This window comes from Gorilla gorilla, chromosome 8, assembly GCF_029281585.2.
Source record: "Gorilla gorilla gorilla isolate KB3781 chromosome 8, NHGRI_mGorGor1-v2.1_pri, whole genome shotgun sequence".
NCBI classification, from domain to species: domain Eukaryota; kingdom Metazoa; phylum Chordata; class Mammalia; order Primates; family Hominidae; genus Gorilla; species Gorilla gorilla.
The window spans coordinates 113,339,654-113,367,595 of NC_073232.2; the positions used below are offsets into that span (position 1 = coordinate 113,339,654).

At 51.5% G+C, this 27,942-nt stretch overlaps 1 non-coding gene across 1 annotated transcript in view; it reads right to left on the reverse strand.

The window, feature by feature from the left end:
- Positions 1 to 5,988: 5,988 nt before the first annotated feature.
- Positions 5,989 to 27,942, reverse strand: part of LOC101149787 (uncharacterized) — a 44,502-nt gene continuing 22,548 nt past the window's right edge. Inside the window, exon 3 of the transcript XR_002007502.2 lies at positions 5,989 to 7,394. This is a non-coding gene — a transcript (uncharacterized protein). The remainder of the gene's footprint in view (positions 7,395 to 27,942) is intronic.

A 27,942-nucleotide genomic window follows, 5' to 3' on the forward strand; every position in this document is an offset into this window, starting at 1 on the left:
CTCCCCCTCCACCCACAGCCTGCCCAGCATCCGGCTTCCTAGGGAGTCCCTCGGCTCTGAGACTACATCAGGACAATATTCCACAGGGATTCAGTTGGAAGACTTCTGACCTGGAGGGTGGGGTCTGGCTGTTTCTCAAAGGGAGCGACCAAAGCCTAGAAGGCACATAGGCTCTGCCACTCTCAGGCCCGTCTCCTTAGGAAGGAATCAGGGACAGCAATAAGAACCCAGAACAAAGGGCCAGGAGCCTGATAGAGGGGAAAAGATCCAGGTCAGAAACAAAAACTCAGCTTAGCCACAGTGATGCCTGAGAGTTATGAGATGGCTGGGGTGATCCACAAGCACCTTTTCATTGGGCACAGGTATAACCTACCTTGAACTTGGGACCTGGAGCCAGGTCCTGACACTGAATGGGCAGTTATAATCTAATTGGGAGCCTGGCTAGAAACCTTGTTTTCCCACTTACTAGCTAGGGAATCTTTGGTGAGCCACTTTTTTTGTTTTGTTTTGTTTTGTTGTTTTTATTGAGATGGAGTCTCCCTCTGTCATCCAGGCTGGAGTGCAGTGGCGTGATCTCAGCTCATTGCAACCTCTGCCTCCTGGGTTCAAGTGATTCTCCTGCCTTAGCCTTCCAAGTAGCTGGGACTACAGGCACGTGCCACCACACCTGGCTAATTTTTGTATTTTTAGTAGAGACAGGGTTTGACCATGTTGGCCAGGCTAGTCTCGAACTCTTGAACTCAAGCTATCGGCCTGCCTCAGCCTCCCAAAGTGCTGGAACTACAGGCATGAGCCACCATGCCCGTCCTGTTTTGTTTTTTAGACAGAGAGTCTTGCTCTGTCACCCAGGCTGGAGTGCGGTGGTGTAACCATAGCTCACTGCAGCCTTGAACTTCTGGGCTCAAGTGATCCTCCCATCTCAGCCTCCCAGGTAGTTAGGACTTCGGACATGTGTCACCACACCCGGCTCATTAAAAAAAATTTGGGGGAGCCAAACATGTTAGCTCATGCCTGTATTCCCAGTGCTTTGTGAGGCAGAGGTGGGAGGACTGCTTGAAGCCAGGAGTTTGAGACTATCCTGGACAACATAACAAGACCCTATCTCTACCAAAAAATAAAAAATAAAAATTAGCTTGCTGCAGTGGTGTGCACCTCTGTGCACCTGCAGTGGTGCGCAGTGGTGTGCACCTCTCAGCTACTCAAGAGGCTGAGGTGGGAGGACTGCTTAAGCCTGAGAGTTTGAGGCTGCAGTGAGTTGTGATTGCACCACTGCACTCCAGCCTGGGTGACAGAGCAAGACCCTGTCTCTAAAAATAATAAAATAAATTTTATTAAATACATACCAAATTTTATTTCAAGGAACTAGTTGATGCAATTGTGTGGGTTGGCTAAGTCTGATATCTGTAGGGCAAGCAGTCAGGAAGGAAAGATCAGGAACAAGCTGGAACCCCCTGGGCGCTAGCAAAGCTGCTGTCCACAGGCAGTCGGGATGGGAGAACCTAGCAAAGGGAGAACAATTCTACACCAAGCTACTGTTTGGAGCATCCTTCATCAGGGAGAGCCCTGACCCTTTACAGGCTCATCTGACTAGGTCAGGCCCATGGAGGATAACCTTCCTCATTTAAAGCCAACTGATTAGGGACTTTGATTACATCCTCAAAGCCCCTTTACAGCAGGACCTAGATTAGTGTTTATTGAGTACCTGGGAGAAGGTGTGTGGAAGCTGCAAAACACCTGCTTTTTTTTGGGAGGCTGAGGAGGGCAGATCACATGAGGCCAGGAGTTTGAGACCAGCCTGATCAACATGGCAAAACCTTGTCTCTACTAAAAATACAAAAATTAACCAGGTGTGGTAGTGCACATCTGTAATCTCAGCTACTCAGAAGGCTGAGGCAGGAGAATTGCTTGAACCTGGGAGGTGGAAGTTCAAGTGGCTTGAACTCCACCTGGGAGGTGGAGTGCAGTGGCTTGATCTCGGCTCACTGCACTCCAGCCTGGGTGAACCTATCTGACAGGATTCTAGCCATTGAGAAGCTGGGGCACCTCTTCCTTAGCAAAGGGAGGCTAAGGAGATCCCATCCTGAGTTTCCCATGGTCAGAAGTAAGTGTGTCTCTATGGGACTCCTGGGGCTTGTGGACATGGTGTAGGATGGGGAGAACCTCAGGATTAACCAGCACTCTTGGGGGTCCCCTGCTCTGGCTTTTTGGGGCCACCAGAGCCAGAGCTACAGTGGCAGTTGATGGGGATAGCCCTCAGTGACCAGTGGGGCTTCAGCAGGTAATTACCCGGCAAAAGCTGGGAACTGACAGGGTGATTATTAGTTTCTAATTGCAGGGCAAATTCAGGCCGGGATCCTTCTCTCCAAAGCAGAGGGCATTACTATTTGCATAGCAATTAATTACTTTGGGAGCTATGGAATTTAATTACCCACTAGTCCACAGGAGCCAATAATTAAATTACTCTCAGAAACAGGGTATTTATTTCCCAGTTAGTGTGAGCAGGTAGCTCTTCCTTTGGGGGGTGTGCCTGGGTGATGACCCCTAAATCGATTGTTGGTCCTTGGCCTGAGCAGGCACAGAGTGGTGACCACGGTGCCCAGCAGGGAGTGCCCGCACCGTGATGAGGACGGACACCCAAGCATACACAGATACAGGCCCTTGTAGGGCATGCAGACACATGATACCATGTGCTAGCCATGACTCATGGACTGGCGTTTGGATGTACAGTAACTCATTGTAAGTGGGGCACACACACTCAGTGAGAATTACACACATGGTGAGGAACAGGCAAAGAGGCCAAAGAGGGAATTTTGGCTCTATCATTTTGCCACTATTGTTTTGCCTAACTTGCATCAAAATGTGTTTGTGGTACTATGTACTTTGGTCAACAGGCTGTGGTTCTGAGCCCATATGGAATCCATCTTCATCCCTGATGCCTCTCAAAATGGGGTTTGGGTTGGGAGGGCCTCAGGACAGAGTAGGCGCTAGGGAGGGGCTGGCACTCTCTATTTTGAACATCAATTGATTTTTTTGTTTTTTGAGAGGGACTCTCACTTTGTTGCCCAGGCTGGAGTGCAGTTGTGCAATCTTGGCTCACTGCAACCTCCATCTCCCTAATTGAAGCAATTCTCATGCCTCATCTTCCTGAGTAGCTAGGATTACAGGCACCCACCCACCACACCCAGCTACCTTTTTCTGTTTGTTTTTGGTAGAGACAGGGTTTCACCATGTTGGCCAGGCTGGTCTCGAACTCCTGACCTCAAGTGATCTTCCCGCCTCAGCCTCCCAACATGCTGGGATTACAGGCGTGAGCCACCATGCCTGGCCACATAACTTGATTTTTTAAAATCCTGAAAGTTTAATGTTTTTGCATCAAAATGGCCATGCCAAAATGTCATATATGCCTGAGAGACAGGAGTTGATAGAAGACCCTGAGGTCTGGAGGAACCTAGAGACTTCCAAATAGAAAGCAGCCCCTTGAAGCAGAGCTGTGTTGGGTCCAGCATTTACTCTCCCTCTTCATAGAAAACAGGGTCCCAGAAGGAGGCATGAAGGGATGGGGTGTGTCTGGGTTAGCTTGCCCAGTGTCAAGACCTCCAGTCCCGAAGGAGAAAGCCCAGAGCTGGGTAGTGTCTGCCAGGTCCGCTCTCCCCGAAGTCCACTCCTCGCCTTCCTTGGCGTTGCTTCCCATTGGCTGCCTGGGGGCAGTGGTCGGAGGTAACTGAGGCAATGTGGTTTTCACCTCTATCTACTTAGAGAGTATGGGAAGTCCCTGGCCCTGGAGCTGGGGATTCTAGTGTTAGAGGCAGCCTTGCTACTTGGTGGGTTGCCCATTCCTCTGGGCTGGTGGGCCCAGGTCTTTGTGCACTGCTCCCAATAAGGAAGGGCAGAAGAATGGGGCCCGCTTCCCTTGTTCTCCACTCCCTTCGTCCTGAAGGTGTCTCAGGCAGGTCAAGTGGGCACTGGTTATTCTGTGGTTATCTTCCTTCCTCCTTTTCCCCAGGTGACTATGGAACCCCTCGCATGTGCAGGTCCAGAGCCAGGCCACCGCACAGCCCCACTGCCCCATCCCAACTGATGTCAGCTCCCAGCCCCTGACCCCTTGGAATTCCCCTCCAAAGCCTAGAGCTGAGTCCCTGCCGCCACCCTTCCAGCTTGGCCTTGGGCCCTTCCCAGGTGGGATCCTGTAGATGCTTCTAATGAAGTTCTCTCTGACTCTGTTTGGGGCACCCACCACCCGTGGAAAAGAGCGGCGGCCGCCCCGGCCCAGGCTGCTGACAGCAGCAATCCATCTCCATCACAGTAATGGCGTCCCCATTAATCGGCCATAAACTAATAAAGCAAGCACTTTCCACCCCTCACCCCCCCGCCCCAACTTCATTAAGTCTTTAGTACATTAATATGTCTTACTTAGTGTCAGCCAAGCCTCTTTCTCTGTTTGGGGTGGAGCATGCTGGGGTGGGCACCTCGCCCGGTGGGTGGGGGCACATGACCCCTCTCCTGGTCTGGGTAGGGGGCTGCTGACTCAGGGCAACCCACTCCCCCTCTCCCTCCTTCCTCTCCACCCGCTGTCCCCTTGAGGGCCTTGAAAGGCTGCAGAGAAGAGGAAGAGCGAGAGGAACAGGAAACTGTGGAGCAGGAGACGGAGGAAATGGGAAAGGAAAAGGAAGGAGGAAGACGGAATGAGCTGGGGAGGAAGGGGGGAAGCTGGGAGGAAGGGGGAGATGGAATGGGGGAGGAGCTGTGCACCTCCAAATTAAATTTGTGATTCAGGCATCAGATGGGCCGACAGCCAGAGATTAATTCAACTGATCGAGTTATAAAGAGCGGGAGGCCTGGGTAATCAATCTTGCAGCTGTCAGGCCGACAGGCAGGAGTATTAACCTGGCGAGACGGCACGTACCCAGGACTTTTTCATTTCATTCACCCCAACCATGTCCCTGACCACCTCTGGTCTGTCTCTCCAAGTAATAATAATTACGGCTGTTAACGATGACAGAGACAGGATGAGGGGACGGGCTCCTGCGGCAGGGCTTCCTCTCCCAGAGCTCCCACCCACTGCTCCGTCTGACCACTCCCAGAAGGTAGAGCAAGGACCAGCTCATGGCACTCTTTGAGAGGTGGGGAAATCGAGGCAGGAATTCCAAAAAGACCTTCAGACAGGCCAGAGGTGGGGCTGGAAAGGTACTTTGGGATAAAGGACAGTGTCCTAGATCCCTCTCAACTCTCGGGAAAAGAATTGTCCTTAAGTCAGCCAGCTTGGCCCCAACACGTTCAGCTGTGGCCAGGGAAGCTGGAATCAGGAAGGTGAGACAGATCCCCTCCTCCGGGCTATTTTGCCTCAGCCACAAACCTGAGCTCTGTGTGGCTTGGGTGGAGGTCCCATCCTGAGCACAGACTCCTGGGCTGGGGCTGCTGTTCTTCCTGGGCAGCCTTCTCTCCTCCTTCTCTCTCCTCCCGCCTGACAGTGTCAGTCCACACCTAGGGGGTGGGGGTCTCCCTGCAGAGACTTGTGGAAACACCACCCTTTGAGTAGAGAAGAGGTGGGGATGGGGGCGCCGCCTTGAAGTTGACACCTCTCTCAGCTCTGGCTAATTTTCACATCCTTCAAATTCTGATATCTCTTTTTCCCTCCTTGCTCCAGGGAAAGGAAGGGAGAAGACAAGAGAGGGAGAGAGAGGTAAATAGGTAAGAAGATGTGCTGGGCACCTTTAGGGTCTGCTGGGAGTGAGCCAGGGCCTCGTCAGTCCTCTGAAATTGTTATGCCAGGGTGAGCTGCTAGTAGCGGGGGCCTTGGAGGGCTGACGTGAACTGTGAGTTCTTTCTTCCATGCTCAGTGAGAACCAGGCACAGGGTTTGTGGAAGGGGCTATGGCCCCTGTGATGCCCTCACAGTATTCCCTATTATCATTGTCATTATTACCAATCAGGGACCACCCCGTCGCTACAGACAGCAATGCTGTAACAGTGACTAGTGCCAGAAACTGGCTAAAGGTTTTCTATACATTACTACTTTAATGTTCGCAAAGAGCCCTATGAAGCAAGTTCCGTGATCAGCCCCATTTTACAGATGAAAACCTGAGGTTCAAAGAGGTTGGAAGACTCACTCAAGCTCTCACAGCCAGGAAATAGCAAAGCCAATACTGGGCCCCTAGCCAGAGCCTCAGCTCAGCATAGGCTAACTTTCCCCCAAGGCCCTCAAATCTCACTGTCCCTTCTGACCCCTGCCTCCACCAAGGTTCCTCAGTGTTCTCCGTAGGTGGATTCTGGATTTCTCCAGCTGAGGTGACCTGGGCACCAGATCCTTCTGGGTTTGAGAAGGGTGGGGAGGGTGATGCTTCTGTTTGTTTAGAGGGTGGGGCGGGGGACCTGGTGTCAGAGAACACTCATCCAGGGCAAAGGGAAGAGTGGGGGCCCCACTCGGGGAGGCTCCCCAGTGCTCTGCCCTCAGGTAACCCCAGGGAGTAGGCTCTGCCCCCTCCCCAGGCCCCATGGCCTCTTGGGAAAGGAGAGAGTGCTGACTTGCCCATGCCCCCCGCCTTCCCCAGGGATGGAGCAATTGGAGGGGTGCCATGCTGGGTGTGTGTTGGGGTGGGAGTGGATCCTGACTTAGAAGGGCCTAGAGGAAAACTCTCCCTGTCACCTCCTGACCCTAGCTGGGGCTAGGCTGGAGGGGGACTGGGGACATGGGCCTGTCTGAGGCGCCAGGCGCTGGAGGCTGGAGCTAGGCCAGCCCCTCTCCCAGGCTCCCTAGGACCCATTTCAAGTGGTTGCTTCCAGGATGACGCAGCCCTGGGGAGGGGGAGCAGGAAGAAGGAGCCTGTTTCCAAGCAAAGGTTCAAGGGTTTCCTTTCCTGGGCTCCCGCCCCCTTGCTCAGGGCAGCCACCCATTCTGCCCTGTCAGTCATAATGTTTCTTCCTTATCTGAGACCAAAGCCGATGGAGGGACCCAAGTCCCTGGAGGTTTGGTGTGTGCCCCTCCTGTCCCATCTTGAGGTGGTTCTTGTGCTTGAGTGGGGATAGATGGAGACCCCTAGCACAAGGAACCAGAATCCTCAAGTCTTAAGGTTTTGATCAGTGGGGTGACTGGGAGAGTTAACGTATCATGGCTCCTCTCTGCTCCTGCCTCGTCCCGTTCCATGGAGCCTTCTTATTCCTGCAAGATCCTGCATCAGGGGCCTCTTGCGGCATTAGAGATGGGGGTGTTCTCTGGTTTCTAGTCCTCTCAACCCATCAAGGTGGATGTGGATTCAGATCCCGAGGGCTGTCTTGTCATGATCACCACAATTGTCCCTCGCACCTTCTCTGTGCTTTAATTCTCCGTCTGTAGGTAATGGAGAGAATGCTGTCTGTGATCTCTGCCTCCTCTGCCTTAGGATGGGGCAAGGTGGGTTGCTGGGGAAAAAGAGAGGAGAGATCTTTTCAGGCAAATCACATAGAACACCTGTTTCTAAACCTGTTGATCCTTCCGTGCCCCAGTTTCTGTGTCTGTAAATTGGGAGAAATCACACCTACTTCCCTGGGTTGTTGTGATGCCCAAGTGAGATGGCAGAGGGGGCCTAGCTCTGTGTCTGGCACATTGTGGTGCTGAATAAATATTTGAAACAATCAGCCAGAGCGGGGAAGTGCCTGGGGTATGGTGAGGGTGTGGGCTTCAGGGAAGAGGCTCTCCTTCCTCGCCCTCAGTCTTCTTGCCTCCCAGCTCTCTGATCTCTCACTGTGACAAGTCCAGGCAGAGGCCCTCAACATGAGCACCCCAGCTCTGAAGATTGCTTGGACGAGGCTGGAGAATGCTGGCGCGCTAGATTGGGTTGCGTTTGAGGGATGTGTATGTCCACATCCTTGATTTGAGACAGGGGCTATTTGGACATCAGCCAGGCTTTGTGTATATGTGAGTGTGTGTGTCTGCGTGTGCACATGTGTGCATGTGTGTGGATGTGTGTGTGGGTGAGTGGGCTCAATGGCTGGCACCAAAATACTTGCTGATTAATCTTTGTCTTCCGAGCACCCAGCCCTAGTCCCCGGGAAGCTCCAGGGCCTGAGCTGGTGTCCAGTGAGGCTGAGGGGGCAAAATCAGGCCCAGGAAGATGGATTTCCCTGTCCCCTCAGGCCCCACCCAGCAGGGAAGCAGGGAAGACTGCTTCATTTTGTTTAATGGGATACTGGGGGGGACAGTAGTCATGGGGCATTAACTGCTAATTGGGTCCATAATAAAGTTAATAAAGCTCTTATGGTCTTTGCCATTAAGTGTAATTAAGGGGGTGCTCTGTGGCGAGGAGGGGGTTGTTCGCGGGGAACGGGTAGTGGGCTCTCACTGGCAGGAGCAGGTGATGGGGAAGCTGGCAACCATGCCAAGGCCAGGAGCTGCACTGGCTTCTGGAACCACCCACCCCTGGCTGGGCTCCCGCACAGCTCCTCTGGGGATTGGAGGTGGTGAGGTGGACAGGAAGGGAAAGGGTTTACTCTGTGCTGTTCATAGAAGTCCAGGGGGAAAATCATTAACTTCAGCCCCAATGCCCACACCCTTGAAGAGGCTCAGAACATAGAAGAAATGTCATCTTCAAGGAGAGATGGCACGGACAATCTCTGAGCTTTAGGGCATGGCTTGACTTGTGTGTGCTGAATGACTGGGGACGTTGCATAACCACTCTCAGCCTCGGTTTCACCTTCTGTAACATGAGGATAAAAACAGCATGGTTAGGAGGGTTCCAGAGCTATGTAGTGGGAGACAGCTAGATGAGTGACTGTCGTGCTGTTATTCTTTTTGTGAGCTCTTGTTTGTTTTGTAATAACACAAGAATGTTTGATGAAGCCTTCTTGTATATACAGAAGCACAGAGTGACCCTCTCATCCCTCTGTCATCAATGTGGTTGTTATTTTTCCAGAGTTTTGGGGATATATTTATATAATATATGTGTACATGCAGAAACACATAGTTTTCTTTCTTTTTTTTTCTTTTTTCTTTTTCTTTCTTTCTTTCTTTTTTTTTTTTTTTTGAGACAGGGTATCACTCCATCACCTAGGGTGGAGTGCAGTGGCGTGATTATGGCTTACAGCAGTCTCAAATTCCAGGGCTCAGGCAATCCTCCCACCTTAGCCTCCCGAGTAGATGGGACCACACGTGTGTACCACCAAAACCAGCTAACTTTTACATTTTTTGTAGAGATGGGGGTCTCCCTATGTTGCCCAGGATGGTGTCAAACTCCCAGGTTCAAGCAAGCCTTCTGCCTCGGGCTCCCAAAGTGCTGGGATTACAGGTGTGAGCCACTGCACCCAGCCTACATTGTTTTCTTGGATGGCTGTATGATATTCCATCATATGGCTAAGTTTTAATCATGTTGCTTGTGCCCCAGATGGAACCTAGACTGTTTCTAGTCTTTAGCTCTTACAGTACTGCAAAAATACCTTGATATATTTCTCTGAGCACAAGTGCGGACATATATAGACAAATTCCTCAAAGCGGAATTGTTGGGTCAACTGACATGTTCATTGAACATTTTTGATAGATATTGCCAGACTGCACACGAAGATGATTGCACTGTCTACCCCCAGTGTCAAACCGGCAGAGGGGCTGCCTCCCAGGTGCTCAGCTCAGCCACCTCAGTTGCACTCAGACACACTCCTGGACAGCTCCCGGGATGGGGGAGTCCCAAGGAGAGCACGCAGGACAGGGAGCGCAGCTTCCCCTGGGAGGGGTGGGACAGGAGGGACAGGAGCCAGCCCTCCCCTCTAAGCCTGAGAAAGCCACTAGGTAAACTCGGTTGTCAGAAGGGAGGGAGAGTTTCAGTCAGGGTCAGGGGTTAATGCGATGGAGCTACTGGAACACGCTGTGCAAACAAAACAAGTTAGGGGAGGGGAGGGGCCGGCCCTCTGGCCACAGGGAGGGAGATGGGCCAGTCAGCCTGCACTTGGCTCTTCCCTGGGTAGCTGCCATCGTGGGCACAGGTTCTGGGCTGTTGAGGACCTTGTGGCCAGGCTGCTGGGCTCTAAGGCCAAGAGGGCAGCATTCTCCTTCTGAAGGCCGCCCCCCAGAGCTGGCACGGTAGGCCTGCTGAGCTGCCCTGCCCACCTTCAGGGCCCCTCCACAGGTAATCCCCCTGGAGCCCTGTCTGGGAGGCTTTGGGCGGTATTAGAGGTGAGCCGGGTGGCGGGCCCTGGAGCCAGGCCCAGCTTTTAGAGCATTCCTGAGCATTAGGCTCCCTGTCCCAGCCCAGCCTTGCCCTCACCCAATGGAGCCCCTGGGGCTTCTCTGCTTCAGCCGCTGCTGGCCTAATTACAGGTGTCCATGTCAGGGTCAGCAGTGGAGTTAATTCGGGGCTTGTCTTGGGGTGGCCGGGGCTCATTAATGGAGTCCCAAAGAGCCTAGGGATGAGCCAGGCAAACAGGGGATTAGGGGCTGAGGAAGACTGCTGTGGGGGAAGGCTGGCTAGGCAGGGCTGTGAGCTGGGCCCCGGGGAGGGGGTCAGCTTCAAGCCTGTGTGTTCACCCACCCACCCACACAGGCGCTCATGAGACCCAGCAGTGCTCAGACACGCAGATACACACAGCCACGGGCCAGACACTCTTCAGAGACACATATGGACTCTCATACACAGGCTCACACACACAGACACGCACCATTGGACTTAGAACTGCTCCCTGAGAAGCCTTGAGGTGTGCAGGAGGGGTGGGGGAGATGAACCAGAGATTTCCCTCTTCAGCCAGAAACTCTGGCCTGCCCCTGCCAGCCCCCTCCTGTGCCCTCTCCCACCCTGGCCAGGGCATTGAGCTTCCCTTCTCCCTTTCCTTCAGCATCTCCTCCCACCATGGACTGGAATTCCGAAGCACTGGTCTGTGGGTAGAATGACAGAGCCGGCTCCCAGCCAGGATGCAGGGAGGCGGGGGTGGTTTCTCCACACCCCTCAGTCCAGCCTGGCCTAGAGGGTCCCTGAGCCCAGCTGTCATCCCACCTCCCCCACACCAACCCTGTGCCTCATGACAGCCCTGGGGTTCTGTGGGGAGGCAGAGCCACACTGCACAGAGGTCACCAAAGAGAAGGAGGAGGAGGAAGACAAGAAAGGAGCTGACAGGAGCCAGGGTTGGGGCGGGGGCTGGGCAGGGGGAAATCGCTTAACCCCGAAGCCGCCACTAGTCTTTGGAGCCCCTGCATTGACGGGGGCCAGCTGGAGCTGGCTGAAGACAAGGGGCCCAAGTGTGGGAATCCAGGGAGGAGGCCTCCCCGGGCTTCCTGGGTCAGCTGGGAGGAGAGACCCCGGAGCCTTCTTCTCCAGCCCGCCCTCCTGCCGCCATCCCTCCCTAGAGTGTGGAGACAGGCCCCGGCTCCCTGGCTCTGTTGCCAGTGGGGGAATTTTTCCAGCATTGACCTCACCCCCACCCCACCCCAGGCTGGCTGGCTGATGTTCCTGCACTCCTAGCAGCGTGGCCATGGCAGCACAGGGCAGGCAGGGGATTCAGAAACCCAACCCTTGACTCTGGAAGAGTCAGGTTTTCCCAAGGATACCTCCTTCCACCTGTGCCCACTTACCAAGGCACCTCCTTGACTAGTATTTAGAAGTGACCCCAGGGATAAAGTGACTCCCATTACAGAAACAGCCACTGCTCCATCCCACTAACTTCACCTGCTCATCAGTAAAGGTGCCCACGGGTCAGACTGCCACCTGTCATCACCTCACTCTTGGTCCTAAGCATCAAGCCTTCCCTTCTGGGCCCCCAGTGTCCCCCATGCCATCCCAGGACCCCACACACACTCCAGGCCCATAATTGAATATAAAGGCCCAGAAGCTAGTGCAAACAGTGGCATTAATCACCAGCAACCTGGCAGCCTCCTGCCATAGATCTTTTCCACACGTAGAATAGCTCATGTTAATCACTGCCGCTGATTTATTGTCTTCTCCGCCTTGTACATAAATTATTCACTGTAGCTGGGCTGCGAAGGAATCCTGTAATGAGGCCTTCCATCCTCCCATCTCCAAGGTGAATCCTCAGACCTCCGGGTCCACCTAGTTGTGTTCACTGGTGGGTCAAGGCATGGAGCCACAGGCATGGGATTGAGGGGATGATAGGGAGTGGGGACCCCCATGCAAGAATATCTGTCCCCCCAGGAGCATATATAGGAGCTCTTCAGCTCCAGGAAACAGGGCTGTGGCCTTCGCCTCTCCAGCTCTGGACAGGAGAGACAGGGCAGAATGGGGCGGAGGAGGCTGTTGGGTGGCCCCAGGGCTTCCTAAGGCTCCGGGAGAGTAAAGCCTTCCAGCCTTTACCTGGAAGTTCCTGCTCACCACCTGAGAGACTCTCCCGCCAATCAAGGCCAACTCTTGGGAGTTCCCCATCACCGGAAGCAGGATGTGGGCGTGTCCACGGGGGCAGAAGACCTGCCTCTCCCAGCTCCCTGTCCTACCCTGGGGTCTGTGCTGCTCTCTGGCCACACCTCTGAAATGGCCTCAGCCTCAGGAAAAGGTGGTGGCAGTAGTTACGGCAATGGCCACCAGATGGCAGCCCTGATACCCAGGACAGTAGCTCAGGGAGGTGGGAGGCTGCATTTGGGTAAGGAAATGCCTTTGGAAAGGTGGGAATCCGCCAGCGGAGGGTGATGGGGAGTGGGTGGAGAGGGGGTCTTGCTGACAGGGAGAGCTCTTAGCCTCAGGGGACCAAAGTACAGGACCCACTTCACACATCAAACCACTCATGGTGACATCCTCAAATGGGATGGTCTCAGGAGAGGAAATTGGGGCCCAGGTGTATGTGGGCAAGTGGGACCCCAGAGGGTGTGGGTGCCGCCAGATGGACTTCCCTGGCCCTGGCCCAACACCCCTGCAGCCTGACTTTCAGGCTGTCCTTCCCAGGCTCTGGTCCATTGCATCCCAACCCTTCTCTCTTGGCTGGGGCACTCTCGGAGGCAGCCAAGACAGGAGCTACTGTGTACTGTGGTCAGCTGGGGGCCAGCAAGCCCCGCCCTCAGGATCTGTTTCACTGCACACATGCAGCACTGTGAGTTGCTTAGACCCAGTCCATCAAGAACACCTGTCCCCGCACAGGCCCACTGTCTCTTCCCACTCCTGTATGTAGAGTGGAGAGCTGCTCAGAGATACAAATGGGTCCTAAGATTCAGGAGACTTGTGGCTGCAACACTGGGCTTGCCAGAGGGCCCCTCCAGCCCTTCACCCCTCCACAACCCCCTCCCCACACACCTTACATCACCTACTGAGGCAGGGCGGAGCCTGCACTGGGATGGTGTAGAGGATGCAGAGTACTGCCTTGTTACCCAGCCAGTGAGCTGCTTTCCAGCAAAGATGCGGGCTCCGGTCCTTTAAATACCTTGAGCCTAGAGGGCAAAGCTGGCAGAACAAGGCTCTGAAGGCCTCCTTTTCCCCAGCTGCCTAGATGGGAGTCCTAGGAAAACATCTGGAACTCTGTGTCTCCTTGGCAGTTCTTGCCTAGGTGTCCTTGCTGTACATCCCACCGCTAAGCTCTCTGGAGATATCCGCTGGGATTCTGGAGTGCCCCTCCCGGACCTCAACAGGCCCTCTGGGTTCTGATGGGAACTCCCAACCCCAGGCAGGGCCCTATCTCCTGAAGGCAAGGTCAAGACATTCCCATCAATGAAGACCAGTGTTTCCCCAAGTGCAAGTCCTGTGCCTACTTCAGACCTACTGAGCTGGAAACTGTGGGGAAGGGGTCCAGATAACTGAACTGTTACCAAGCTTCCTAAAGCCTGAGAACCTCTGGACGAGACCCTTCCTTAGAGCCAGGCTCATGCCCTCGTTAGATCAGCTTCCTGAGGGCAGCCCCAGACCAGGATGGGTGAGTTGTGAGGTTTTTCTAGTTGGCCTCCGAGTATTGACTTCCCTGCCACCACCGCCCTGGAAGTGGGCACACCTTCGGCCTCCTCACTGTCCTCCTGCCTGGTCCCCTTCCCTTCCCGCCAGCCCTCTGGCCCTTCCCAGCCAGCTTGCCTGGCTTCCTGGACCTGCTGTCTTCATGTCTGTCTTCACATCTGTTCCAAGGCTGCCCCAGCCCCGCTTGTTTATCCTTCAGGGGGTCCAAGTGGGTGTTTCAACTTCAATTATGCTCTGACCACAGCCACCACAGATACCAAAACAAACGTCCTGGGCGTCAGAGGTGGTGGAGGCTCAGACAGGCTGGTGCCAGGGGGCCTGATAAAGGGGGGCCTGCTTGGGCTTGGAGGTGATGAGAGCTGCTCCTAGTGATAGGGCCCTGGGGAGCAGGGGCTCGTGGGTAACTGGCCTCCTCAGGTAGGCCCAGGCCACAGAGGGGACAGTGTCTTGGTCTTAGTACCTCTCTCTCTGTCTCCCAGCTTCTCTGCAGTCTCATGTAACAGAAGCCTTTTTTTTTTTTTTTTTTCAGTGGGGACGTGACTTGTAAAAGCCTTGCTTCTCCCCGGCTGCTGGCTAAGTCTGGCCTCACCTCCAGAGGACAAAGATCTTGACTCCTCAACCCAGGCCGGCCTATTGAGTTCTTTTTAAATCCCCTCTCAGACCTTGTGGTCAGTGTCTGAGGATGGTAGTAGAAGTCAGGGATCCTGGACCCAGCTCTGTTGGATTGTCCCTGTGACTTGGAGTGTGGTCTTTGCACAAGCTGTGCTTTGGTTTCCCCTCTCTAGGTCAATTAGCAGAACACATTTCCCAGTCTGATTGCCCACAAGGGAGAAAAATTCAAACCTTCCAGGCTCCCTGGAGTCCCTGGAGAATACAACGAGGTGTCTCAGGGAGCAATGGGAAGCAGGACGTGGTGCCTGCTAATGAGTGGGCCCTGATTTCCGTCTGGAGCATCAGAGGATGGAATGCCAGGCATCCATGACTAGAGAGAGGCCCCAGCTCCCATTGATCTCTGTGGCAGGAACCAGGAGACCCAGCAGAGGCCATGCTCAGCAGCCCCTCCAGCTGCACTTCTCCTTAGTGGGAAGGAGCCCTCTTACTCACTGCGCCCTCTCTGAATTCTCCCCCAGTACCTGCTTTTGCTCCTACCCTTGCCTTCTGCTTTTCCCAAATGGCCACCTCAGCTTATCTGCCCATTGGCTGATCTCTGCAATGATCACATCTGGGAACACCTTTAATAACAATGATAACAGGGCCAGGCACGATGGCTCACACCTATAATCCCAGCACTTTGGGAAGCTGAGGCGGGTGGATCACTTGAGTCCAGGAGTTCGAGACTAGCTTGGTCAACATGGTGAAACCCCATCTCTATTAAAAATACAAACATTAGCCAGGCATGGTGGCAGGCACCTGTAATCCCAGCTACTCGGGAGGCTGAAGCGGGAGAATCGCTTGAACCCGAGAGGCAGAGGTTGCAGTGAGCTGAGATGGTGCCACTGCATTCTAGCCTGAGTGACAGAGCAAGACTCCATCTCAAAAAATAAAATAAAATAAAAATAATGACAATAGGGCCAGGGGCGGTGACTCACACCTGTAATCCCAGCACTTCAGGAGGCTGAGTGGGGAGGATCACTTGAGCCCAGGCGGTTGAAGCTACAGTGAGCTATATATATATATATATATAATGATAATAGCAAGGAAAACAAAAAACAGCTCCTATTTATCGAACACTTCCCATGTGATGTGCCAGATGCTTTTGCGATTTGATCTTTCTCTCCGTCCTACAAGGCAGACGGATATAACAGCCCCACTTTATAGATGAGGGAGCTGAGAGGTTAAGTAAATGTTCCAAAGCTGCACTAGCTCCACTAGCAAGTGGCAGAACTGGATTCAAACCCAATTAGTTCTGACTTCTGAGCCCAAGGTTTTTGCTCCAGGCTTCGGATGTGCTGTAGAGAGCGGGGTTTACTTTGTGTTGGCTCCATCAGCCCCTTGAAATCTCAGGGTCATGGCTTCTGTAGGGGGCTCTCTCTCTTTAGTACTCAGGGTTGAAGAGACCCTTGGGCCACTCAGGGGGCCCCAGAGTCCTGCTGGAGACCCAGGGAAGCCGTCTCAGTCCCAAATGAACCTGGTCATGTGTCAGCTCCCTATCCACACGGCTGAGGGCAAACTTTCTCAGAGCTCAGCTCTGGCTCTGCTGCAGGATGTGAGTTGGGGGGTTCTGGTTCTCTGAGCTCTCGAGGAGGGTCTGGATGAGGGTGGGGTTTCTATTCTGATCTCTGTTCTGGTTCCTCTTACTCATTCAACCCTGGCTGCTGCCCAAACACAGGCAGCCTCTGCCCTGGGGCTGGAGCCACAATGTGGCAGGTGGAGGGATGGGAGGTGGACTATTGGAGCCAGACAGCTGCTTCCTATCCCTGCCATGCACATGCACACACACAGTGAGGAAGGGGCAGGGCATGTGAGCTCTGGAAGGAGGGAGGGCCACCAGGGGCTCATTAGGGTGAGTATGGGCACATTTGTGTCTTTGTGAGTGTGCACGCTGGAGATTGGGAGTGTGCTCGTCTGTGGCTGTGTGTGGGTGTGTGCCTGTGAGGTGGGGTCCAGGCTGAGTATGAGAGTGTGAACATGTGGGTCTTTGAAAGAATGAGTATGACAGAGCAGTGCACTAGTGTGACCAGGTGGGGTGTGACTGCTTACAAGTGTATGATTCTGTGAGCACACAAACACGCATGGGAAAGACAGTTGCTGTCTCTTAGAGGAAAAATCCCAGAACTCCAACGGCCAACGTCTGCTCTGCTGTTGACCAGCTCTGTGGCTTTGAGCACGTGACTTCTCTGAGTCTACATGTCGCTACCTGCAAATGGGGAGGAAACTGTCTCACAGGGTAATCATGAGGACGAGGTGCAGGTGTGGGTGGAGCACTTTGTCATCTGTCAAATGTAGGTCCCTGGGAAGGTCAATAAGCAATCTCCATCCTCTGCCTCTCTCCCCCACTTGCACCCCCACAACATGCTCAGGCCCCAGCCAAGTGCCAAGCTGGGGTGGGTGGTGTCCCAGAGCTGCAGGCTACATGGCCAGAGGTCCAGGCTCAGGAGGACTGGTTAGGGATGGTGAGAGTGAGCAGGTGTGGTGCCACACCTGTCTACTCCAGCTTCACATGTTTGACCCAAGGCTGCCCCGCCCCACCGGCACCAGCCCATCAGCACTCATTATTCTCCTCTGGATCTGAAGGGATTCTCCTCTATCTCACCCCAGCCCAGCATGCTGTGGCTTCTGCTGCCTCCTCCCTCTGGGGAGGTGAAGGCCCCCCCAGTAGGAGGCTCTCACTTCAGGTTCCCCTTCTGACCTTCTGAAGGCCATTCCCCACTAAGATCCCAGGGTCTTCAGCCCTGTTTCACTTCCATTCCCAGCCTCCCCTGAGCTTCTCAAATGATTCTGGGGCACCTAGTCCATGCACCTGCATTTGGAAATCATCTACTTAGCACAGTGGTTCTCAACCATGGCTGCACATCAGACAGGAATCACCCAGGGAAGACTTGAAAGATCCTGATGCTGAGGCTGCCCCCAGACCAGAATTTCTGGGTTGGTACTCAGGCATTATTATAGGTTTAGGCACAGAATGGTGGGTCACGCCTGTAATCCCAACACTTTGGGAGGCCAAGGCAGGAGGACTACTTGAGGCCAGGAGTTCAAGACCAGCCTGGGCAACATGGCAAGACCGCCTCTCTACCTAAAAAAGAAAAAAAGAAAAAAAGAAAAAAAATTGTTGGGCATGATGGTGCACACCAGCAGTCCTAGCTACTTGGGAGGCTAAGGCAGGAGATTACTTGAGCCCAAGAGTTTGAGGCTACCGTTAGCTATAATCACGCCACTGCACTCCAGATAGTCTCTAAAAAAGAAAATAAAATGACAAAATAAAATAAATATAGGTTTAAAGCTCTCCCAGGTGATTCTAATGTGCAGCCAAGCTTGAGAACCACTGCTAATGTTTCCCAAGCATCCTTGCTGAGAAGAATCATTTGGGACGCTTCAAGTATTGAAGTGTATTCAGGTATTGAAATGTATTGTGTTAAATACAGAGCTTCCCAGGCTCCCTCCCCTGGAAATTGTCATTGGGTGGGTCTAAGATAGGGCCCTGTAATTTGCATTTGTAATAAATACCACAGATGATTCTAATTATTAGGGAATTTTGGAGCTACTAGCCTAGAGCTGTGTTTCTCAAACTTTAATGCGCATCCAAATCACGAGGGGATCTTGTTAAAATGCAGATTCCAGTTGACTAGTTCTGGGGTGAGAGCCCGAGGAGTTATAGAAGTTCTGGCCAGTCGGAGCATAAATTAAGAGATGGTGAATAATAAGACAAGACCAGAGAAGAAGGCAGGGACCTTATAAACTGTGACAAGGAGCTCAAACTTGATCCCATGGCAATGAGGAGCCACCAGAGGATTTTAAACAGTGGGAAAGCTTGTTCAGATACATATTTTAGAAAGATATATTATTGTGGCTATGTGGGAGATGATGGATCATGCATCAGAGGATCAGACATCAGCCAGGAGGCTGTTGCCACATTCCAGGTGAAAGGTGGTGGCCTGGGCTAATAAGGTGGGTGCAGAGGGAGAGAAGTTAGTAGTCTTGTGGAAGACTCAGTGATCAGTTGGGTGGAGGCTGAGGGGGAAGATGAGGGAGGCTCCAGAGTAACCCCTGAGCTGGCTACTGACTTGGCAACTGGTGAAGAGGCGTGCCCATCTTGGTTGGCTCTGAAGCTTCCTTCCACATCTACTGACTCTATGGTCTGATCATTGTTTGGCTTAGCTTCTTGTGGGACCAGGGTGGGAGAGAGGCTACAGGAAGCTGCCTGAAATGCGTTATGGAACTGGTGCCTTGGAGAGCCCTTCTCCTTGACTTTGAGTGACTCTGGAGGCTCCCTGTCAGCAGTTGCCAAGGCTTAGAGGCTGCTTTGGGGATTCGGTCTTCTGCATACCTTGGCTCTCCATTTTTTTCCTCTCTGGCTCCCTTCCAGAGAAGGAAGCCCAGATGAAGAGAAATCTGCATCCAAATGGCACCCTTGCTCTTGGATCCCATCTGGTGACTCTCCTTGTGAACCCTAAGTGCCCCCTAAAGACCTCCCCCAGGCCATTTCTCCTGACATCTCTGCTTGGCACACCAGTCCCATCCTGACCTTGACCACAGACCCCTCCCCACATTGAGCTTTGTCTACCCACTCCAAGGACACTTGGCCTGTTCTCCTGTTTGGGGACCTTATTTTTCCCTTTTGGCAGCTAAATGTTGGCTCAGCATCCCCTAACCAAGTAACTGCTTCGCAGTTCCCAGCCTGCTTTGTCACATCTCTCTCTGGTATAGCTCTTTCTGTGGTACAAGTGTGCAGTAAGACTGAGATTCAAGTCACACTCACTAGGCTGGGAGGGCCATTCTGTAATCAATTGTCATCATCTTGAGCATCTGGTGAGAGCTAATAGTATGTTGGGCACCAAACTAAGGACTTTATATGTATTATCTCAGTGTATGTTCACATCTCCAAGAGATAGATTGTGCAGTGGTGCGATCTCGGCTCACCCACAACCTCCGCCTCCCAGGCTCAAGCCATTCTCCTGCTCAGCCTCCTGAGAAGCTGGGATTACAGGCACACTCCACTACCGCCCGGCTAATTTTTGTATTTTTAATAGAGACGGGGTTTCGCTATGTTGGCCAGGATGATCTCAAACTCCTGACCTCAAATGATCCACCTGCCCCAGCCTCCCAAAGTGCTGGGATTACAGGCGTGAGCTACCGTGCCTGGCCAGGTTCTCCTATTCTTATTTTACAGATGAAGAAATAGGCAAAGATGTTAAATAACTTGCCCAAGGTCACTCAGCTAGGAATTGGGACTGGAGCCTCGTGCATCTTCACCACTGAACCGCACTGCCTGTCATAGTCCTCATCACCAGCCAAGGCTCAGTTAAGTCCTCTGCCTAGGATCAGCCTCACTGGATTTTTCCCAGAGAAAATGTCAGGCCAGGGCTAAGGCTCATACCCAGAAAGCTGAGGGAGGGAGCAGATGGTAACCCCAGGGGGATTTTGCCACAGTGGAGTTAGGGACAGGAGGTCAAAAGGACTGCAGTTGAGTCTTGCTCTGCCTCTTGTTATCTGAGTGAATGTGGCCAAGTCTGACCTCTCTGAACTTCAGTTTCCTCATCTGTGACATGGGGATGGCAGTAGAAGCTACCTCTCAGAGGTTATGAGGAACAAATGAGGAAATATGCAAGGCAGGATTGTATCAACTGCAAAGGGCTGCCTGATGTAAGTGACTGTTAGTGCCAGCAGTCACTCAATATTTATCATGAATTACTAGGATCGAATCCAGGTGCTGTGAGTACAGCCATGAGCCCCTGGGCCTGGACTTGTCCCTAAGATGACAAATTGCAAGTCAAATAAGAATACAGTCACCTTGCCACTCTCCGCCTTCCATGGGCCTTTTGTGATCTTTCTGAAGCTATGACTTGGGCCCTGGCCATCTTTCCTTACCTGTGTAAACTGAAGGTCTCTAGCCCTCTAACAGTCTAGACAGCCCCCAATTTTAACATTCCAGGGGTGGAATGGAAGGCAGGTCCTTGTGACATTTGCTAAAGCAGAATTGCTGCCAAAAAGGGGCCTCTTTCTTCACGCAATGAATAAAAATCTTAGTGCCTCGTGTTTATGTATGTCAAGTCTCACTGCTGAAACTTTTGTTAATTCATTTATTCAAATGAACCACATTTATTTAAATTTATTTTAAATTTCAAAAGTAAACTAAAAATGCATTCTTGTTGTAAGAAATACAGATGAAATAATCCTTCCAATTCCAGAATCATCTGCAGAGGTCACTGCTGTGGTCAATTCACTGTGTATCCTTCTAGATCATTTCCTACGCATTTACCTACATGTATATATTATTCAAAGAGAAACATATGATTTTTTTGGTGGGTTTTTACCTTTGTACCTGAGTATTTTTGTTTTTCTGCAATTTGCTTTTCCAGTGAGCGGTGGCTCACGCTTGTAATCCCAGCACTTTGGGAGGCCGACGCAGGCGGATCATGGGGTCTGGAGTTTGAGACCAGCCTGGCCAACACAGTGAAACACCGTCTCTACTAAAAATACAAAAATTAGCTAGGTATGGTAGCGGGTGCCTGTAATCCTAGCCACTCGGGAGGCTGAGGCAGGAGAATCACTTGAACCTGGGAGGTGGAGGTTGCAGTGAGCTGAGATTGTGCCACTGCGCTCCAGCCTGGGTGACAGAGCTAGACTCCATCTCAAAAAAAATGTATCTATCTATCTATATATATGGCTTGGAATGAAAATATGGCATGCACATTTTCCCGTATCAGAACATGGAGGTCTACCTCATTATTTTTAATTGCTTCACCTTAAGTATTCCATAGATGGGGGTGCCACTGTTTATTCACCCATTCCCACTGGTGGACTGTTAGGTTGCTTCTGATTTTTCATTGTTGTAAATTTGCTTAGTGAACTCTCTGGTATGTGGTTCTGTGGGCAGACATGGCTATTTTGTTAGGATAATGGATATCTAGAAATACAGTTGGTCAAATGAAGATGGGTATTGTTAATTTTAATAGAAACTGCCAAAATACCTATCAAGAAGACTGAACCAATTCAGGGCACTTCCAAGAGAGGATGAGAAGACCAACTTACGTACACACTCTCTCCCATGCTGGATACTGTCAGTACGTTGAATTTTTGCTAATCTAATGGATGAAGCTAAAACAAATCTTATGTCTATTTTAATTTGTAGCTCTCAAATTATGATTGCATTTCTCTCATGTTGAGCATATTTTCCTCAGTTCATTGGACATTGTATTTTTATTTCTGTAAGTCACCTCTTCATATACTTTGCTCATTTTATTTTTATTTTTATCTTTGGAGACAAAGTCTCACTCTGTCACGCATGCTAGAATGCAGGGGGCGATCCGGGCTCACTGCAACCCGCGCCTCCCAAGTTCAAGAGCTTCTCCTGCCTCAGCCTCCTGAGTAGCTTGGGTTAAAGGTGCCTGCCACCACGCCCGGCTAATTTTTGTATTTTTAGTAGAGACAGGGTTTCGCCATGTTGGCCAGGCTGGTCTTGAACTCCTGACTTTAGGTGATCCACCTGCCTCAGCTTCCCAAAGTGCTGGGATTTCAGGGGTGAGCCACTGTGCCCAGTTGCCTATTTTAAAAACTGGGGTTTCAAAAATATTTTTCTTATTAATGTGTTGGAAATTCTTAATTCTAGTTATTAATATGTGTTGTATTTTGGCTGAGTGCAGTGTCTCATGCTTGTAATCCTAGTACTTTGGGAGGCCGAGGAAGGAGGATTGCTTGAGGCCAGGAGTTTGAGACCAGCCTGGGCAACATGCAAGACTCCCATTTTTACAAAATATAAAATAAACAATTTAGCCAAGCATGGTGGCATGTGTGCCTGTAGTCCCAGCTACTCTGGAGACTGAGGTGGGAGGATCGCTTGAGCCCAGGAGTTCGAGGCCGCAGTGAGCTATGATCTTGCCACTGCCCTCCAGCCTGGGTGACAAACCAAACACACACACACACAATTTTATTTTAATTTAATTTCTTTTTCTTTAGAGATGGTGTCTCCTCCTCTTGCCCATGCTGGAGTACAGTGGCATCATCAGGGTTCACTGCAGCCTTGACCTCCTGGGCTAAAGCAATCCTCCCACGTCACCCTTCGAGTAGCAGGGACTACAGTCACGCCACAATGCCCAGCTTACTTGTTGTATTTTAGTTGCTTGTCTTTCAATGTCCTTTGCCATCTTCTATTATACAGCAGTTTCAAATTTAGATGTAAATATTTTGTCAATATTTTCCTTTATGGCTTTTGTAGTTACTCTCTTATTTTAAATTGCTGTCTCTAGCCTGAAATTATTTAATTTTAACCCACATTTTATCTTAACATTTTTAGAGTCAACTCTTAATTTCCTCTCCAATCTACATTGTGAATAGTGTGAGATAGAAATAACCCTTTCGTGAAGTTTGGAGGGCCTCCCTGCCACTGTGGGTATCTGGACTATGAGTCTGATTTACTAATATCAAAGCACACCATTAGTGATTTCATAATTTAGAAGCAAGAGGATGTGAAGCAACAGTGGGCATCAGGTGAGGTGAAGGAAGGGTGCAGTGGAGTGGGAGTGATGGGAGGGGACCCCTCACAGGGCTCAGCTGACTGGAGATACAAAAATGGCTCCCTGCAAAGAGAATAGCAGGTGGCCCCCAGGGATCCTGGGGGGCCATCTACCCGTGCCCTGGTGTACAAAACATCTTTCCAGTACACCCTGTGTCATCATATAAATGATCCATTTCCTTAGCAAGCAACCTCTTCCCAACTACAATGTCAGTTGGAGGGCCAGGCATGGTGGCTCACGCCTGTAATCCCAGCACTTTGGGAGGCTGAGGTGGGCAGATCACCTGAGGCCGGGAGTTCGAGACCAGCCTAGCCAATATGGTGAAACTCCATCTCTAGTAAAAATACAAAAAAATTAGATGGGTGTGGTGGCACGTGCCTGTAGTCCCAGCTACTCAAGAGGCTGAGGCAGGAGAATCACTTGAACCCAGGAAGTGGAGGTTGCAGTGAGCCAAGATCACGCCATTGCACTCCAGCCTGCGCAACAAGAGTGAAACTCCATCTCAAAAATAAAACAAAATAAATATAAAATAAAATAAAATAAAATAAAATAAAATGTCAGCTGGGGGACAGGGACTGTGTCCTCCTCATTTTTGTCTCCCTTGCACCAACACAGAGCCAGCACCCCTGGGTGAATGCGCATACACCTTCCCGTGCCAGGCACATGCCCACACTTCCCTGTGCTCAGGCTGGTGTGTGTGGGGGGTGTCTCTGGGTAAGCACGTGCATGGCAAGTGTTGAGACTGCACATCGACATAGCCCACATGCTTGCGTCTCAGTGTGGCCATATGCATGCAGCTAGCACACCTGTGCTTGTGGGCATGAGAATACACATGTGTCTGCCTTTCTTCCCTTGACAGTTTTCTGCCCTCTACTTCCTTGGGTCAGAAAAAGCAGGAACTTTTTCTCTTGGCAGGAGGAATATTTATTAACAGGGACAAAGTGAGGATACTGCAATCCTTGTAGTTTCTCCTGGGAAAGCCTCATTCTTTCTGAGGCCTCTGCCCGCCTTCTTTGCTCTCTTCTCCCCTCCTTTTTCTATTTCACATCTCTTTCCTTCCCCGCTTTGGGAGGAAGCTCATCTAAGCTCAGCCTTCGCTGACAAGGCCATTTGGGCCCATTAGTTGCCTCCTAATGAGTGACTGCCTTCTCGGCCCCTTCCCCCACAGCAACTGGGAGGCAGGGATCAATTAGCTGCTGCTGTAAACACACACACACACAAACACACACACACACACCCTTACATGTGTATTTATGCTTCCACATGTATATGTACACATCACATACTATATATGATCATAAATACACTCATAGCAAATACACATACATCTTCTCTTCTTGACCAGTAATATCTCCTAGGAGTCTCTACTCTGCTCCTTGCTCTGTTCACCAAGAAGAACACCCATGGCCAACCCCACACTCCCCAGCTCAAACCCAGATTCCCATGATTCGAAATGAAGTTCAACTCTCATGTTTTACAGGTGGCCAAATTGAAGCTCAGAGTAGGGAGGTGACTTGTCCAAAATCCCTCAGTCAGTTAGAAGCCAAGCTGAGCTTATGCTCAGTCCTATGCCCTCTGATGCCCAGTGCAGTGCTACTGCATCCGAGAGAGAAACGGGGTGTCCCATGCAAGCCCACCCTGATCACGACAGAGCTGTGGGGCTTCGAAGGTAGCATGTCTAGGTTAGGGTGTGCAGGCATGATCCTTAAGGTGATAGGGACTGGGGAGGCTCTGCCATGAACCAAGGAGGGAGAGGGTGGGCTTTCAGGGAGGCCTGCCTTGTCCCCTGGGTTGGCCTGGCCTGGAAATTGTAGAGAGAGGGGTCCAGTCTCAGTCTCCCTCTGGCTTCTGCAAGTCTCACCATGGCTGTCTCTCCCTCCACCGAGTACTGACCTCAGGAATCCCTGATTCCTGGCAAGCTCCCTCTTGGCCAGATAGGAAGGGGGCACCTCACTGAGTACCCTGTTCCAAAGTGTCCTCTGGGGGAAGATAGGTTCCATCCTGGCCTTGGCCCTGGCCTGTTCTCCAGATTCCACACTAGGACGGGAGGTGTGAGGACTGGGTCTGGGCCTGAGGCACGCAGGACCCAGCAAAGTCCTACATGACCAGCCTAGGCCACCTGGGTCAGAATGCCGTGGCACCACTGTGGCCAGCCACTTGGAGACATTCGTAACAAATACACATACATCCTCAGCAGCTGGGTTTATGGCTGAGTCTTAGCAATTTTGTCTCCTAAGGTTCCAGCCCTGCCAGGGACCCAGGCCCTGAATGGAAGAGCTGAGGACGGGTCTGAGCGGCCCTTGGGGAAACTTACCCAGGAGGGGTCACAGCAGGGGCAGGGGCTTCCAGAGCCCCATTTCACCCCAGAAGCTGGAAATGATACTCTCCTTGCCCCCGCTCAGTCCCTCTCCCAGAGGCGGATGTTGTGGGGGGGCTGCAGTTCTCATCTACAGGCCCCTCTTCTCCCTGGGAGCCCCAGACCCCGCCTCCTCTCCCTATCCTGAGTCCCTGGCTGGAGGTACTGTGGAGACCGAGGCGTTACCTGCCACTCTCCATAGCCCTCAAGGCCGCAGTGAAGCCTGCCGGGGGCTCGAGGGGGCATCCTGGGAGCCCATCCCTTGGCTGATCTGGGTCTCAGTCAAGTCCCCAGGCCTGCTCCCTGGCCTCCCCCTCAGCAGGGCTTAGCTCAGCAAGTCCTCCCTTAGATTAAGTTTCCAAAGGGAATGTCCTTTTCCAGCACAGCCCTCACCCTACCCTGAAAGGCTCAGAGCAGCAGAGTCTTGGCTCTAGGGGTGTTGAGCCATCAGGTGCCAACAGGGGATGGAGGAGGCAATGGGCCCTGGGGCAAGGGCAGTGGGGGACACGGGCTCCAGGTCGGGAAGACTTGGGCTGAAATCCTAACTTCCACTTAGTACCTGAGTGGCCTTGGAGAGCTATGCCACTTTTTTCCTAGAGAGCTTGTTAAAATACAGTACCGGGCCGGCGCGGTGGCTCACGCCTGTAATCCCAGCACTTTGGGGGCCGAGGCAGGCGGATCACCCGAGGTCAGGAGTTCAAGACCAGCCTGGCCAACATGGAGAAACCCCATCTCTACTAAAAGTACAAAAATTAGCCAGGTGTGGTGGCACATGCCTGTAATCCCAGCTACTCGGGAGGCTGAGGCAGGAGAATGGCTTGAACCCTGAAGGCGGAGGTTGCAGTGAGCCAAGATCACACCACTGCACTCCAGCCTGTGGATGGAGCGAGACTCCATCTCAAAAAAAATAAAAATAAAACGCAGTACCCCACTCTTAAGAGTTTTTTGTTTGTTTGTTTGTTTGTTTGTTTGTTTTTGAGATGGAGTCTTGCTCTTCGCCCAGGCTGGAATGCAGTGGCACGATCTTGGCTCACTGCAACCTCTGCCTCCTGAGTTCAAGCAAGTCTCTGCCTCAGCCTCCCGAGTGAGTAGCTGGGATTACAGGTGCCTGCCACCACGCCCGGCTGATTTTTGTATTTTTTAGTAGAGATGGGGTTTCACCATCTTGGCCAGGCTGGTCTTGAACTCCTGACCTCGTGATCCACCCGCCTTAGGCTCCCACAGTGCTGGAATTACAGGCATAAGCCACCGTGCCTGGCCAGAGATTTCTTAATGTGTAAAATGAGGAGAACAAGGGGTTCTCCACAAAGACTTCCTCGCAAGGATGAGAAGCCATGTATAACCTCTATTACTGTTTACTTACGTGTGCACTGACAATTTTTGGAAGGGCATACCTCCAGAAATGGGAATAACAGGAGGAAGGAGGGAGCCTTTTACTTTTCACTTTATTCCCTTTTGTCCTGTTTTAATTTTACTATGAAGCATGCTTTATTTTTATTTAAAGAAAGGAAGGGAAAGAAAAGAAAAGATGAACTGCTCCCAGCCAAATAGCTGAGCCCCAGTTGAGTCAGTAAACGTAGTCTTAATTGTTATGTGTTAAATAGTTAACAACCCATCCTTCACTGGGCATTGTTTCTGGGTGTGAAAGTGATTTGTAAATAAATTGCTGTATAAATGTTAGTTATGATAAACAACTAGGTAATGATGTATTTCTATGCACAATTATGTATGTTAGGTGGCCTGTCCTAAATATGAGTGGGTGTGTATATCCTTCAGGGGAATTATGCAAATGTTGTAAAGCGGTGGTGAAGAGCACGCTGTCAGTAGCCATGCTGCCTGGGTTTGAATCCTGAATTCAGTATCTATTGGAGATATGATCTTGGGCAAGTTACTTAGCCTCTTTGTGTCTCAGTCATTCTGTCTTTAATATGGGGACAATTAGGCCAGGTGTCTCACACCTGTAATCCTAGCACTTTGGGAGGCTGAGGCAGGAGGATAGCTTGAGCCCAGGAGTTTGAGACCAGCCTGGACAAGATAGTGAGACCCCATCTCCACAGAACAAAAATAAATAAATAAATAAAAACAATGGGGATAATTAGCCAGACATGGTGGGGCACCACTGCACTCCAGCCTGGGTGACAGAGCAAGCTGCCTGCCTCTCTAAAATAAAAAAATAAAAAATAAAAAAATAAAATGGGGATAATACCTACTCCATAGGATTGCTGTGAAGGTTAAAGTGAACTAAGTCATGTAAAACTCTTAGAACATCCCCCAGCACATGGTAAGTGTTCAACAAATGTTTTTTATTTTGTGTATCTATGTGAGCATGTTAATGTTTCTCATCCCTTTAACAGGAGGAGCAGGTGGCCAGACACGGTGGCTCACACCTGTAACCCCAGTACTTTGGGAGTCCAAGTGGGGAGGATCACTTGAGGCCGGGAGTTAAAAATAATAATAATAATAATAATAATAATAATAAAAGGAGGAACATTGTCTGACCCTTCCCCCATTAGAGGGGCTTTGTGGCTCTGTCCATCCTTTCGGTCTGTTTGTAGACACTTAACTTTGGTAACTGCGAGCAT